This window comes from Wolffia australiana, chromosome 1 (genome assembly GCF_029677425.1).
Source record: "Wolffia australiana isolate 7733 chromosome 1, ASM2967742v1".
NCBI lineage: Eukaryota > Viridiplantae > Streptophyta > Magnoliopsida > Alismatales > Araceae > Wolffia > Wolffia australiana.
The window spans coordinates 28,669,624-28,685,445 of NC_135835.1; the positions used below are offsets into that span (position 1 = coordinate 28,669,624).

The window sequence follows — 15,822 nt, forward strand, 5'->3', positions numbered from 1 at the left end:
AATATGCAGTAATAAATGCTTCCCATTAACAAGAATTATCCCAAGGAAAGATAATGGGCTCGATAATTCCTATACATAGTCATCCCAAAGAAAAGTAACGTTTACGAAAAATTTTATTTGTCGTAGCTTGGCAAAATAAGATATATGGGTGGTTGAACATAAAACCCAAATTATTCCTTGGACGACACACTATATATGATTTTATAAACACTGCCCATAAGTGAAGAAATAACTCCATTCCATCTCAGCAAAAGACCCATACCCAAAGTTTCATAGATTGATATCCTAGCCTGATCATATTTTCCTGAAACATAGAAGTACCATAGTTGGCTGCTGGATTGACCCCAACGGCCAAATTCTATGGTAGAGAATGTGTTCACCAAAATTTGGCTATGAGATACCTTTTAAAGTTTTGCAAAAGAAGGGGCCTGCTAATCAAACTCAGCAGGGAGGCGATACTAGTTATCAATTCAGAGACATGTCTGTCCCATAAGCTGGCCCCTTTAAAAGCCAATTACTTAATAATAATTTGTTTTGTGCAATATGACAATGTCTCACTACTGGGAATCATGGATGCGATGGAACTTCTCATACAAATACAAAAGCGTGTCACCCACTTCCTACAATCTGGCCTGAACCTTTGGGTAGGATTCTCAGGATAAATAACCATAGCTGTTCTGAGTACGATAGAATTCCCAGGTAAGGTAATTCGAGAAGTAGTAATTCAAGAAGTCTCTTCAAGGAGTAATCCCATACAATTCTTGTGAAAGCTGAAGAAGCGACTATGGGTAAAGCACCATATCCATATAACAGCTTGCCACAAACGCTCCGCCATCCATTCCAAGTTTAGGGACCTAGGTTATAATATCTTGAACAAACAGCGGAAAAAGGGAATGAGCTGAACATGGAGTCTACTGGATAGGATTCAACTAGTGGATATTCTTGGAACAGTTGGAGTCAGAAGTCCCAAAGTTAGTGTATGTTGGGGGATCATCAAGCACATGCGGTGACGATCAAGGAGGATCTCAATGTTTCATAGCTCAGGTCCGAGCAAAATGTCGTTAGACATTCAACAAACAATCTCATGATCAGACATGAGTGTTCAGAACTTTTCATTGTATACTCCCCCTGGGTCGAATTCATCATTGGAAGGAGATTCTGAAAGAAACTGGATGTGATCTTTCAGTAGTTCCATACAAGTATAGGCACCTATCAAAAAGCTACTCTTAAGGCTTCGGGATCAATGTCTCATTAGGTAAAGAAGACCCAAGCTGATTCATGTGGCCTGCTTGACAAATACTAGTGATGGAGAATCAGTTCACATGCATCTTGATAAGTCACCTATCCTAATAAAGGTTACGTAACAACCTTTACCAAGTCCAAATGATTGTAGACTACCAGATCCGATGGTCTGCTATATTCATCCCAGCCCACAAGCGCAAATCCTCGTCATGGAATATAATCCCAAAGTACTCCAAAGACTCAAAAATAGTCAATCAAGAAGGTGGTAAGACATTTGCTGCGTTCCCTAACAGCATAGATTTTGTGGAACACTAAAAAGTATCATGTTTAAGAAGTTGTAATCCTTTTCTCTTAGTTAGTTATGAAGATGCTACAAAGTAGTAGAGTTGAGTAGGATTCTGCTAGTTGTTTTCTGTAAAAGTTATGGGGGAAAAAATAGTCTGAAGCCTATCCAGCTTGGATTCGCTATCACTCATGACATGTAATGTAGTTGATAAACCAAAAGTATATGTGTTAATATATCACTGTTATTAATTTCACTTCAACCAAATAATATTTATGAAATTTTATTCTCACTCAAAGAAGCATAGAAGAGAGTTAGGTTGTGTTCTCAGGGATTGTATCTTAGAGATAGAATTAGTTAAGGAGTTTGAAAATAGAGATAAGAGATTTTAGGATAATAATACTAATGGGAAATATTGTCATCATTGTTATTTCAATTACGTTTAAGAAAAATGTAGGAAAGACAAGGATTTTACGCGGTAAAAGACACAAAATGGAATCATAACGACATCAATAAAACATTTATCTGAAGTAGCTGTGATGGAGCATGCCAGCCCACTTGATGGAGGACCATCTAGTCAAGCGCGTCCGGACTCGTCATCAACCACGTCGCGATGCTCGAGCCAATATGAAGAATCCACATATCTGATACCAAGTTTGAGAAAGTCGTAGTCATTTCGTCTTGTTATGCATCATGTTCTTTTATGTTTATGACGGCCTATTCCTTGTGTATGGGCATGTCATTTTGTCATTTTTACTTTTCTCGTTGACGTCCTTGACTATAGGGAGGCCCCCTCCAAAGCGTGTACATGCCTCCCCCATATATGTTTGTGTTAGTGTTGTTTGGTGTTGATCAACATCTTTAGGGGGGGGGGGGGGGGAAGCCCATGTTGACTTCCTTTCCCCCTAAAGGATCATCTTAAGGGGAGCCTCTCGCCAACGACACCAAGTAGCCACCTGATCCGACGTCCGCAACCAACACTTCAAGTACACGGCCAAACGACGAATCGTGAGCATTTAATTTTATTTTCATGTATCTTGTTTTCATCTTGAATTGAAGACGCGCCTTTGTGTTCGGGCCTCGTCCATCGCCCTTTTGACCGCGCATCCATCGTGGAGGAATCGCGCGTGATTTCTGATCTGCATGACAATGTCGGGACCGTTTGTGCCATCTCTAAGTGTGATTCAAAAACTCCGATGTTGCAACAACCTTTCTGTCTATTGCCTGCTCCAATATATTTTGTATATTCTACTGCCTTGCTACGACGACATATATGATCAATGACAACAAGGGATTCCCAGCGTTCTGACATGTGTGCCGCTGAAGAAGAAAGCCATCACCTGGATTTACTATGGCATTGAAGTCTCGTTCCCTCTTGGTGCAAATCAACCACAGACGTTTCTTCATTGTACGTTGATCTCCCATCCTGTTTCCATAGGCTTTCGACCCCGACTAACTGCCGATCAGAAGACGGTATGCTGGAATGCTTGCCCTCCTTCTAATTGCTCATCCGACTCACGCGTTGGTAGCCACAAACAACCCATTGAATCTTGTGGTCCGTGGATCCTCCACGGCTCTTCCCCGTTATACAATCATGAAGAAAAGCTGGGGGTCTTGGATATGTGCATACTGGCAATTGCCGCAAACTCCAGACTGTCAGTCCATCTGGATTCATGAGTGTCTTCTGCCATTTGAGAGATGGTCGTTTCTCCTAGGTGCTTACCAAAGGTGATTCCTATCGATAATCTTGTTTTATCACATCTGGATTGCGCACTACGCGCGTTAGTTAAGGATGCTACACCTCGTAACGTGAGCCATCTCATCAACCGTGCATGCTGAGTGGATTCTCTCAACTTATAAGTTGGGTCACCATTCAATTTGCTGGGAATTACTTGGAATTGCTGCATCACCCAACGTAGTGCTTGCTCGTTGATCGAGTCCCAGATCTCAAACGTTACCATACATTGTCGTGGTCCCCTCTTGATCAACAGTGGTGTTTGGATATCCTCGACGGATGGGTTTTGCCTCACACGAGTTCGGCCTTCTTCTTCCACTGCACTCGAACACAGGTTATATCCTCTCCACTTCTCAATATCATTATCTCCATCAATATTTGTTAAGATTTTAGCCTCCCCAATTGTGTTAGGGAGTTTTTTGATTGGTGTTGGATATGCTGGTTAACGTCGACGTTGTTGACATTCTTGGTGAAGATCGATCCCCCTCTTCGTCGTTCTTTGAGCTGATCACGTGGATCATTGGGAGTTTGGTGGTGCCACTATCCTTCTCTGTGATGTCATTTGGATTATGCCTCGTATCATCTGGATTCTGCCGTACTTGTTAATTTTCTCAATCATACGCATTATTTCACTTTCGTGACATCGCATTTAGTGACTGTTCCTCTGTGACGTAGCACAAATCGCCGATCTCGACTGTTGTGTTACATCATGTTGGTATCAGAGCCCATCGTGCTAACCTCTGCGCTAAGCACCATCGGTCACATTTTACCCATTTGTGCATTTTAAATTTCACCCATTGCATATCTCCAAATTCATTGCATGTGCATACATATATATCTCGTCATTGAATCATCCTAGATAGAACATCCTATAGAACGAATTATCTGGCGATAGAATGGTTCAAACACGCAGCCAATTACGGTATGCTGTGGATGGTACTTTGCACGATGAGAATCCTGTTTTTGATTCTGAACTTTTGGATTTTCCCATGGAAGATCCCATATTGGCACTTCCTCAAGCTACTTCGCCTAACTTCACAGAGGTCGAGTCATTTACTCGTGCGAATAAGGAATCATCTCCTAGGTACCCTACTTACCCTAGTAGGCCACCAATTGGACGACATTGTTCAGCGACCTGGGAAAGCGCTAGCCAGAGATAGCTCGAAACCCCAGCGCCCCCCAACATGCCACCTTGACAGCTTGAGCTGTCGAGGTGCCCCTACCAGCCACATCAGATGCCATGGGGATAACAACTACGATGAAAACCATTGGCCAACCGATACTATCCTGCGCAATGCAACAAGGACCGATACTACTATGAGGATCGGCCACAACACTACCCGGGATTGAGATTTTTGCCACGAGAGGAGACATCTGCAACGGCCGGATATCAGTTGAGAGGACCAAGTCACGACCACCGGGGCCGACCTTACGAGTCAGCCCTGGCTTAATACCCGACACATGATGCTTACATGCCGTCATACTTGAGTGGCCACCCACCAGCATGAGAGGAGCCGTATTACCCGTCGGCTCCTCAAGAAACTCCGGTACTGTATGGACTAGGGCCAACCCATGTAACATTGTACGGTGCCCAGGATTACTACGGAGTGCATCGTGCACCCACGACACCAATACAGCCAACTTATGCGCCGTCATTGACCTACTCGCCGCGTGACCCTATGTTGCCCATGGACCACCGGTTGCACCACCGGCCGCACCCGCAGGCTTCATGCAATATGGGCCACCTATGGAGTTTGACCAGTACACCCAGCCGGCGCCACCCACGTCGAGGACCGTCGTCATACCAACCGGATCACCTGCACCAATGACTATTATCCAACACATCATGTTCTGGCTCCCCCATTGACATTAGATTCCCGGGATCTATACGGGGCCACAAGATGCCCGTTGACACCAGCCAGCCTGACTTTACTATGACGACGATGATAGGGACCATAGACGAGAAGCTCATTGACCCATGATTCAGAAGAGTGTTCGATCTAGAGAGTCACTTGTACGAGGTTCCTGTCTACAAGGGCACATAGAATTCGAAAGACTAAACGGACTAGGAGTCCGATCTAGAGAGCCGCTTCTAGTGGTACGATATGGATGATGACTTATGTGTCACATATGCTGTAGCCAGACTTAGATTGCAGGCCAAGATATTCTAGAAAAATGAGAAGGATACCACAAGAAGATGAGGAGATCCACCGATCACTTGGGAAATCATGTTGACAAAACTTAAGGGTAAATATATCCCTAAGCTCTATATGACATGACTCCTCTTGAAGTGGATGGATCTCAAGCAAGGCAGGCGCAAGGTAGGTGAATACATCAAGGATTTTGAGGAGTATCGTATGCGCTGCCGCTTCATCGAAAGCCTACAGGTTCAGATCACACTCTTCGTGCATGGCCTCCGTCTAGAGTTAGGAGCTAAGGTGTTGGAGCAGAATCCAATATCAGTGGACCAGGCGTATAGTATAGTGGAGAGCAAGGAGTTCTCCATCGAGGATACACCTTCGATGGTGGCCCCAACTACCCATACGCCATCTACTGCCACGACCCTGACTACTAAATCATCCTCAGCTACTAGACTGACGAGAGGGGTTCCCACTCCCACTAGTAGCCCAGCTCCTCCACCGACGATGACCATTGTGGTTTCTACCGCCTCTTCCGTCGTGTCTACTGCTTGGGCCCCAACCATGACCCGTGCGCAACTACAATGTTTTAAGTGCACGGGATTTGGACATCAAAGGTAAGAGTGTCCATCCCTACTTTGCATGGACATTAACAAGAACCCAATTGATCCACCTCCTGAGGATGATATCGAGGGTGATGTATATCCAGGCGAGTGTCCCGGGGATGATTTCTATGAGGAGCCGTTAGGGTAATCCAGATTACCCCCTATGCCTCTGCACCTATTTCATCGGTAGTGAACCTTGGGATCCAGCAGAGCACTATGTACTATGACGCCCCCATAGCTTAAGTGATCTACCTTGGTTACACCACCCGCGCCATCAGCAAGGACTCGGATGGTTTTAGTACCAATGCCACAAGTATCCCAGGCCCGTACACCTTCAATGGGACCAAGGGCCACACCATCATGGACTCCTACTCTGGCGGTCATATTTCAATGAGAGCTTGACCAGGGGCAGATAGATTTGCCCTTTGGTTCGCTCTCATCGGAGATGCTCCATTGGAGGAACTACCACTGGCGTACGACGCTCCCAAGCTGACCGATCTCATGGCTAATTTCATGGATGTCTTTCCTGAAGAGCTTTCCGACAAGCACCCACCTGTGCGTTCCTGTTGATTGAGGTTGCTAGAGATGTCCTAAAGGGGGGGGGGTGAATTAGGTCCTACTTGTCTATAGTTTAGTTTTTATTTACTCGGTAGTGATATATATATATATATATATATATATCACTACCGAGTAATTTCAGGGATGTCTTTCCTGAAGAGCTTTCCGACAAGCACCAACCTATGCGTTCCTATTGATTGAGGTTGCTAGAGATGACCTAAGGGGGGGGGGTGAATTAGGTCCTACTTGTTTATAGTTAAGTTTTTATTTACTCGGTAGTGATATATATATATATATAAATATATATATCAGATACTTCTTAGACTTTAGATGAGGTGGAGGACAGCACTTGGTATTTTTAAACAGGTTAGGGCCATTCCCTTACTCCTGTCCCGGGATATCCAACCAGAATTTATAATCAATCCCTAACCAAGTTCTTTAACCCCCTCAAGCTAAAACAGCTTGGTAATAGGAATACAGGGATATCACCTCTCTAAGAATTGAAATGGTGAGCAGTCTCGGCCCCCCTTAGCCTCCGCAGATTAGCTCGTCCCTTCAACTCCCTATAGATTAGACCACCCAGGGCTTTGTGACTTGTTTGATATTTCTGCACCTTAAGATACACTTATCTCTATGTTCGACTTACACAAATATAACGTGGAAATGATGATTGTGCTCTGGATATCTGAAGTTCGCACAACACAACAACTGCTGATATCCAGTTTGTATATAGTTTGAAAAAATGCACAGCTGAATCTTAAATTTCCATGAAGACACTCGAGAACTCGAGTGATTTGTTAATCAGGAAATTTGAACTCAAACCTGTAAGAGTTTGTGCAAAGTCTTTACGCTTCTTCCCCTTTGGTACTTAGATTCTTCGAATGTCTTCTTTACTGCACTGCGAGTATTTCTCCAATACACAACTAGGAATATCTCTCAAGTTATTAAGTAACCACCCTCTATCAAGATGATCTTCAGGTAGCACTTAGTAACTTTTAACACAAATCAATTTTAGTGATGATCTTCAGGTGACTGACACCTCAAGCGGCACCAATCAGTCGATTTTAAGGTGATATAAAGCTTACCAGCCTAAGGTCAAACACATAAACTAGTTCAGCAAAATGATAATTTTAGTGCAGATAACTTCGATCAGAAAAGTTATAAGTTCAACGCAAGATTTCTTTTTCAATAAGAGATAATATCAGATTTAAAAGTTCAACGCAAATTTTTTGATCAGAGGACTAAGATCAGAATGATAATTCATGAGGTTGAAATAATATTTATTAAATCGAAGAAATATACAAAATTTTTAACTATTCTACTTCAATGAGTATGTACTAGCATCAGATGATTGATGACATGCTAACTCAATGTACGATATATCTATCCTCGGTTAAAATTTCTGTATTTCTTCAAAGTAATTTGATCAAGTAGAATATCAAACAATGTAAGCCAAATATAGCTTAAATCCGATTCTTCATGCTCAGATGTTAGATGTACTCACTAACTCCTCAAGATGAAAGCGATTCTTCTCGTTCAACGAATATTCTTCCTCCTGGTCCAGACTCTGTAGGTCTTTCCTGTAATCAAAGACTCACAGACGAAAAAGAATAGCACAAATGATCCACAAGGTGCTTACTGTAGAGCTGTATCCAAGAGTCGATGACTCAGAATATCTCTTCCCAGATTCAAAAAAGCAGAATGTGGTTTGTTCTTCACTTTCGTGTGCAGAATCAACCGATCTCTTTGCAGATTCAAAAACACACACTCAAAAATGCAGAAGCTTTCACATCGCAGAATGTGATTTGCTCTTCCAAACGCTGAATCATGCAATTTCTTCACTGTTCATCTTCTCTTTCACAACATCTCTTCAACTCGTATTTTTGAAAACTCTGATTCACCATTCAAAATTGACGCCCCCTTTCTCCTTCTTATTTTTCATTTCAAATCTCTTCTCTTGTATCAAAAATGTCCCTGCATTCTCAATATAACGGCTATTTCCTCCGGGGTAATAAAGAGAAGATAATTTATAATAATATAACCACAAGTTATGGATCATGCAGCACACTTCTTCTAAGAAGTGTTAATAATTTACACTCACTTCTTGTTAGTTTTATCCTAGTTATAAGTTTTTCAACAGGGTCATAGCCATAAGATTGGTCACAAAAGTATTAATAACATATTATTGGAAATTCATCAAAATATCAACCTGAAATTGGATGGTTGATCATCAATCTTCAATATTTCCCTTTTTGATGAATTTCAAAACTGGGCGTGTTTAGTATTCAGTGTGATTTCTCCCCCTTTTTGAAACGAAGCAAAAAATGAATAAAACAAACGTAAAAACTGTCTCCCCTCACTCACAGCTCCACCTCAGACAAAAACAAGCGATGCACTATGTATGAGACATCGTGACAGGGGATAGCAAAAATAAAAAAAAAATAGAGCCAAAACAGACGAGTAAGACGAACAATGAACACGAACATAAACACACCACATGTGGAGAATATATTATATATATATATAGGGGTAGAGTAAATCTGCTCTTATTTTCTTCTAAATTAACATCCTTTTCCTCTGCATGTAGGAATGGAATAAATAAATCAATCAAATTACGAGAAGCTTCGTGGAGTGCTTCTTTAGGAGTTAAGCTTCCATTTGTCCATATTTCTAGAAAAAGGATTTCTTGTTTTTCATTCCCATTTCCATAAGAATAAATACTATGATTGGCATTTCGAACAGGCATAAATACTGCATCTATAGGATAACTTCCATCTTGCGAGTCATTTGTGGATCTTATACGATATCCGCGATCTCTTTGAATTTGTAATTCAATACACAAATCGCGGGGTTCTGTCAGGGTAGCTATATGCTGTGTCGTGTCAACTATTTCCACAGAAGACAATATATATATTAACTTGTCACACAGAGGATGAATATCAGATAATTCCCTTTGTCTCAGATTTGTTGCGATCCATTGCAGGAATGATGAGCATCATTAATTGCTGTCAAACCCACAACGGATTGTAAGAGGCAAAACCAAAAAAATTTGGTCAGGTGGACAGTCATCATATTTCTTTCATGTGAGTCATGCCAAATTTGCCCCGGAGAGAGCAGAATCATTCTTCACTTAACGGTTTTGTGAACATATCTGAAATTTAGCACTCAGTGGAGACAAATTTGAGACTAATATCCCTTTTGGTAATATGGTCCTTGATGAAATGGTACTTAACATCAATGTGTTTCGTCCTTGAATGCATATTTGGATTCTTAGCTAGATTGATGGCACTGGTATTGTCACAAAGAATGGGGTATGCATGTGAGAGTGACACCATAGTCTTCTAGATGTTGTTTTACCCATAGGGTTTGAGCACAACAGAGTTCACTGGCAATTTATTCAGCCTCAGCAGTAGATAAGGCTATGGAGTTTTTTTTATTTGAACTCCATGAAATTAAGCATCCACCAGGAAAAGCACATCTTCCACGTGCTTTTTCTATCAACTTTGCATCCTGCAAAATCAGAATCACAATAGTTAACGAGAACTAAATCATGATTCTTAGGATACCAGATCCTGAGGTCAATCGTGCCCTTTAAATATCACATAATCCATTTGACTGCATGCACATGCGATTCACAAGGATCACCCTGAACTCTCGCACACAGACATACACTAAATAGTATGTTAGTTCGGCTCACTGTGAGATAGAGAAGTGATCCAATCATGCCACGGTATAGGCGTTGGTCCATCTTAGGCCCTAGCAGGTCAGAATCCAATTTAGTAGTTGGACTGATGGGAGTTCCTTTTGGTTGATAGTCTGCAAGCTCAAACTTCTTTAAAATTTCCTTGGTGTATTTTTCTTGACAAATGAACAACCCATCCTTCTTTTGATGAATTTGAAGACCTAAGAAATACCTAAGTTCTCCCACGTGGTTCATTTCAAATTCTCTTTTCATGAGAGTTGAGAATTCTTCACATAGTTTAGAGTTTGTGGAGCCAAAGATAATATCATCTACATAAATTTGAACTACAAAAAATTCTGTATTTAGTCTTTTTATGAACAGTGTGGTGTCAACACTCGCTCTCTTATATCCATTTGATGCTAGAAATGTGCTTAACTTTTCATACAAAGCTCTAGGAGCTTGTTTGAGACCATACAATGCCTTGTTTAATTTATAAACCCACGAGGATTTCTCAGGGTTCTCAAACCCTGGTGGCTGTTTCATATATACTTCTTCCTTAAGTTCCCCATTTAGAAATGCACTTTTGCCATCCATTTGAAACAGTTTGAGATTATTTGCACTGGAAAATGCTAATAAAATACGAATTGCATCTAATTGAGCAACAGATACATAGGTTTCTTCATAGTCTATTTGAACATATCCTTGGGGTACTAACTGAGCTTTGTTCATGACTAATTCTCCTTTTTCATTTAGTTTATTTTTGAATATTCATTTCATTCCTACAAGATTCTTGTTTCTAGGAGGTTGAACCAACTTTTAAACATCATTCTGTTTGAAGTGTGCTAGTTCCTCATGCATTGCATTGATTCAGTCTAGATCCTGCCAGACTTCACCCACCCTTTTTTGTTTGATCTACGACGTAAAGGCTGCATCTACCATTTCTCTATGGTTAGATCTAGTTGTTACTGGATCACTTGGTGCACCTATTATTTCTCTCTAGGATGATTCTTGAGAAATTTAAATATATGCATGCGCCTCCTCAACTCCTGAGCTTCTTCATCGTCATCTTCATTCGCCTGAGTTTCGTCAATGCTCGGAGTTTCATCTAATCTTATATCATCATTTCCTTGGTTGTCACTCGAGTCACTTACTTCACTAATAGGTTCGATATCCATGTTCTCATGTTCATCTTTTTCCATGTCATCTAATTCCTCAAATTCTACAAATTTTACATTTATGGATCCTTCAATCTTCAGTGTCCTCTTATTATAGACTCGATATGCTTTGGAGGTGTCAGAATATCCTACCATTATTCCTTCCTTGCTAGACAGATTAAATTTCCTAAATTTATGTGTATTGATGTTCAGAATATACCATTTACATTTAAACATCCTGTAATACCCAATGATGGGTTTCTTTCCCTTTAGTAATTCATAAGGAGTCTTTTCCAATTGTGTTCTTGGTAGTACCCTATTTTGGATGTAGCATGCTGTATTTACAGCTTCGGCCCACAGGAAACGTCCAGTGCCATTTTCCTCTAAGATTTTTCTAGACATTTCAATTAGAGATCAATTTTCCTTTCCAAAACTCCATTTTGTTCAGGTGTTCTTGGTGCTGAATATTAATGAGTGATTCCATGTTCTTCACAGAATTCATCGAAGAGCGCATTGTTGAACTCCCCTCCATGATCGCTTCTTATCATCTTGATCTTTAGCTCGAATTGATTTTGTAAATTATTTGAGAATATTTTAAATACTCTAAAAGTTTCACTCTTGTGAACCAGGAAGTGTACCCAAGTATACCTAGAGTAGTCATAATTCACTACTAGGCAGTGAAGGTTTCCTTTTAAGCTCGAAGTTTGATTGGGACCAAAAAATCTGAATGAAGTAACTCTAGCATTCTTCTAGTGGAAATAATGTTCTTGGAGTCAAAGCTCTCTTTGATTTGCTTGCTCTTTAGGCATGTACTGCAAGTCCTCTCTTGATGTTCTAATGTCTTGGGCAATCCCCTGACTAGTTCCTACTTCACTAGTTTCCTAATTTTGTGATGCCAAATATGACCAAGTCTTCTATGCCACAGATCAATAAGGTTTTCATTTCCCTTTTCCATTAAGCAAATTATATGTTTGCTTATTTCATCTATATCAATCAAATAAATATTTCCTACCCTTTTCCTTGGTATAATAACTGACTGGTAGTTGAGTCAATTATATTGCATTCCTTATCAGTGAATTCTACTCTACGTTTGCTGTCACATAGTTGACTCTCACTTAACAAGTTATGATGAAGTCCCTCCACAAGTAAAACATTATGTATCAAAACTTCATGTTTCAAATCCACGTCTCACATACCTAAAATTTGGTCCGCACTTATTGCCCCCAAATGTGACATTTCCATCTTTTGCATCCCTAATGTTTGTCAACCATGACTCATCACTCGTCATGTGTCTTGAGCATCTGTTATCCACATACCATCTCCTACTTGGTAGTGGTTTTCCTGTAGATCAGATTTAATTCCATTTAGGCACCCAATATGTCACCGATACCAGGTACATGTGGATCGATATATTCTGTCAAATTCTTCTTTGAAATCATAGCTAGTGAGTGATGGACCCTAGTTGATGAACCTGGATTTGGTTATTAGTTTTATATTGTGACATAGTGTTGAACTCAGTCCTAGAACACTCATTTCCTTGATACCTTCGCATTGCAGGATATTCATGTATATACGACTGGTTCATGTTGTCTCTATTTGGGCACGGCTATCTCAATTTTGACCTCTGGGGTTCGGTCACTACTCTGCCTGATTTTGATTTATTTGTCAACTTTATATATGGAGCATTTCTCGATTCTTACCGATGGCTTTGATTCTGCTTCAACCTTCTTGAATTTTCCTGAGGCTGATGCACCTTGTGTCATCTTAATATCATGTGTACGATCGTACCCCAATCATTCTTTGATAGAAGACGATCACGGAGATCCTAGTAGCATATTCAGAATCTTTGAACTTTCTCCATATCTCTCAAATTGACTTCCTCTTATATTCCCATTTTCTTGCTGAGCCCTACTCTCATCTAGTTGTATCTTGACTTCCATCAAGATAGAGTGGTTATCTTTTGTTCTAGAATCATTTTCTCTTCTGCTAGTTTGCCATTCGTCTTCGCCACATTTTCAATAACACCCTCAGTATGTTTTCATTTCATTGATGTTCGTCTCATAGCTCGTGGGCCCAATGCAGTGAGTAGCTGCTAGTTTCTCTCTTAGCTCTAAGTTTTATTGTTATAATTTTTCCAAATCATTTGTGTATGATTCAATGATTCTCAGTTTCTCATCTCTTTCTACTCTAGCCTTCTTCTTAGCATGTGCATATTTTTCTAACACTTCTGTGACATATAGCTTTAATTCATCATCATCTAAATATTCCACGTCTAAAAGTAAACTCAAATTTGACTTACTTGAGGCTGACTTGGCCATGTGGCAGTAGTCAGCTACTTCATCATCAATGTGCTCGTCATTTTTGGTTACTGAGGTTTGTGCATCACTGTCTCCGTCACTCCATGTTGCTTGATACGCTTGCTTTTTCTTGCCCTTGTAGACGTTCCTCTTTTGAGTTTTTCCTTTCTTATCCTTCTCTGGTATTTTCTCCATTGGGGCATTCAAATATGAAATGCCCCTTCTTCCTGCACTTGAAACATGTCTTAACCCCTTCAAATGTTATTCTCTTACCTCTCTTTTTCAGTAGACTTCCAAGTTTCTTGGAAAGCATTGCGATTTGCTCTTCTTTGTCTGTGGATCTCTCTTTAGTTTTGAACACGATATCTTTTCCTTTCTCTCTATGGGTGCTTGTGCCAATATGTTCACGCACATTTATCTGTTTTCTCCTTTCCTTGTTCTTCTCGTGAGTGATAAGTGATCCACCAAGTTAATCCACGGGTGTCTCATCGAGATCTTTGGACTCTTTGATTGCCGTAACTTTCATGCTCCATTCTTTTGATAAGGAACTTAAGATTTTTGGGTTAATTTCAAATTTTGAAAATGTTTTACCCAGAGCTCTCATCGAGCTCAAGACTTTTGTCGAGACGTCCAGTCATGTCTCTAATCTTCTATCCATCGTGCATCTTGAAAAGCTCAAACTCAGTCATTAGAATTCCTAAACTGGTCTTGTTCACCCTGGAAGTGCCTTCATGTACCGTACACAACTTATCCCACATCTCTTTAGCTGTGCTGAGAGATGAAGTTTTATCATGTTCAGAGGGGTCTATGCAACATAAAATTATGTTCGTAGCTCTCTAGTTCAGGGATAAGCTAAGTTCATCAACCTTATCAAGGTCATCGTTCAATCCTTCACTAAATATGTTCCATAGTTTTACACTAATCCCCATGAGAAACATTCTCATCCTGTTCTTCCAATATGGGAAAATTTTCCCATAGAATGTAGGAGGTCTGAAATCTGTGTCTCTAGCCATTGGATCTATTCCTAGATACCAGTTACGAATTTTATATCTTGGTAGGCTATGATACCAGTAGCATCCAACACGCCATCGGCTTTGTTCCAAAAGCCTCAATCCCGAATTTAGCACATTAACAAATGGATCTGTTAAACTACAATGAATTATATTTATAGGTAAAGAAACTCCTGACCAAGGGTCTCATATGGGAGAGCCTCAGTCCGAGTGCCATCCCTGCACTACTCGCACCGAAGAAAGATGGGATATGGCGCATGTGTGGTTACTCTCGCGCCATCAATAAGATAAAGGTGAAGTGCGGTTTTCCCATCCCCAAAGTGCAAGACTTGTTCAATCAGATGGCCGGAGCAACCATCTTCTCAAAGATCAACTTTGCATCCGACCAGGGGACGAGTGGAAAATGATCTTCAAGATTAAAGATGGCCTTTTTGAGTGAAACGTCATGCCATTCGAGCTTTCTATTGCCCCGAGCACGTTCTGGCGATTAATGAATGAGATCTTACATTTGTTCATTGGTAGATTTGTCATCATCTATTTTGACGACATACTGATCTTTAGTGGGTCCCGCGTAGATCACCTATAACACCTTTGAGAGGTGTGTGTCGCGCTTCAATGGGAGAAGCTCTACGCCCACCCAAAGAAATGTAGTTTCTTCATAGGTGAGGTTTCTTTCCTGGATTTCATCATATCAGCTCACGGAGTTTCCGTTGAACCAGCCAAGATCAAAACCATAACATCGTGGCCCAAGCCCAAAGATGTCCATGATGTACACAATTTTATGGGCATGGCAACTTTCTACCAAAGGTTTGTTCTAGTATTTAGTGACATTATTGCTCCAATCACCGATCTTATCAGACTCAACAAGTTCGAGTGGACAAAGCCAGCTAACAAGGCGTTCAAAGAAATCAAGCGCCACATGACTGAAGCACCTGTTTTACGGTTACTCGACTTCAACAAGTTATTTGGAGTCACTTGTGATGCTTTAGGCGTAAGTATTGGTGGTGTCCTTCGCCAGGACAAACACCGGTCGAATATTTCAGCGAGAAACTAAATGACACGAGACGATAATATGAAAATTATGGTCGTGAATTCTACGCCCTCATTCAATCTCTTTG

General features: G+C 40.7%; 1 pseudogene; it reads left to right on the plus strand.

Moving 5' to 3' along the window:
- Positions 1 to 392: 392 nt before the first annotated feature.
- On the plus strand, positions 393 to 1,557 carry LOC144712400 (uncharacterized; annotated as a pseudogene).
- The last annotated feature ends 14,265 nt before the right edge of the window (positions 1,558 to 15,822 follow it).